This window comes from Mastomys coucha, unplaced genomic scaffold, assembly GCF_008632895.1.
Source record: "Mastomys coucha isolate ucsf_1 unplaced genomic scaffold, UCSF_Mcou_1 pScaffold7, whole genome shotgun sequence".
Classification (NCBI taxonomy): domain Eukaryota; kingdom Metazoa; phylum Chordata; class Mammalia; order Rodentia; family Muridae; genus Mastomys; species Mastomys coucha.
Genome location: NW_022196913.1, coordinates 92,140,918 through 92,141,447, shown reverse-complemented (window position 1 = coordinate 92,141,447; position 530 = coordinate 92,140,918). Strand labels below are relative to the sequence as shown.

General features: G+C 39.6%; 1 protein-coding gene across 6 annotated transcripts in view; it reads left to right on the top strand.

Moving 5' to 3' along the window:
* The window catches only part of Samd12 (sterile alpha motif domain containing 12), a 451,523-nt gene that overhangs the window by 50,793 nt on the left and 400,200 nt on the right, over positions 1-530 (top strand). The gene's annotated exons all lie outside the window — the stretch shown is intronic.

Genomic DNA, 530 nt, shown 5'->3' with positions numbered 1-530 from the left:
CAGTCTCTGCTCCATAGTTAATCTCTGAAATTCCTTCTGTGAGTATTTGGTTCCCCCTTTTAAGAAGGAATTAAATGTCCACCTTTTGGTCTTCCTTCTTCTTGAGTTTCTTGTGGTTTGTGGGTTGTTCTTCCTGTATTCCAAACTTCTGTGCTAATAACCACTTATCAGAGAGTGCATACCATGTGTGTTCTTTTGTGATTGTGTTACCTCACTCAGGATGATATTCTCCAGATCCATCCATTTCCCTAAGAATTTCATAAATTCATTGTTTTTAATAGCTGAGTAGTACTCCATTGTGTAGATGTACTAGAATGTCTGTATCCACTCCTCTGTTGAGGGACATCTGGGTTGTTTTCAGTTTCTGGCTATTATAAATAAGACTGCTATGAACATGGTGGAGCATGTGTCCTTATTACATGTTGGAGCATCTTTTGGGTATATTCCCAAGAGTGGAATAGATGGGTCCTCCGGTAGAACTATGTCCAATTTCCAGAGGAACCACCAAACTGATTTCCAGAGTGGTTGTA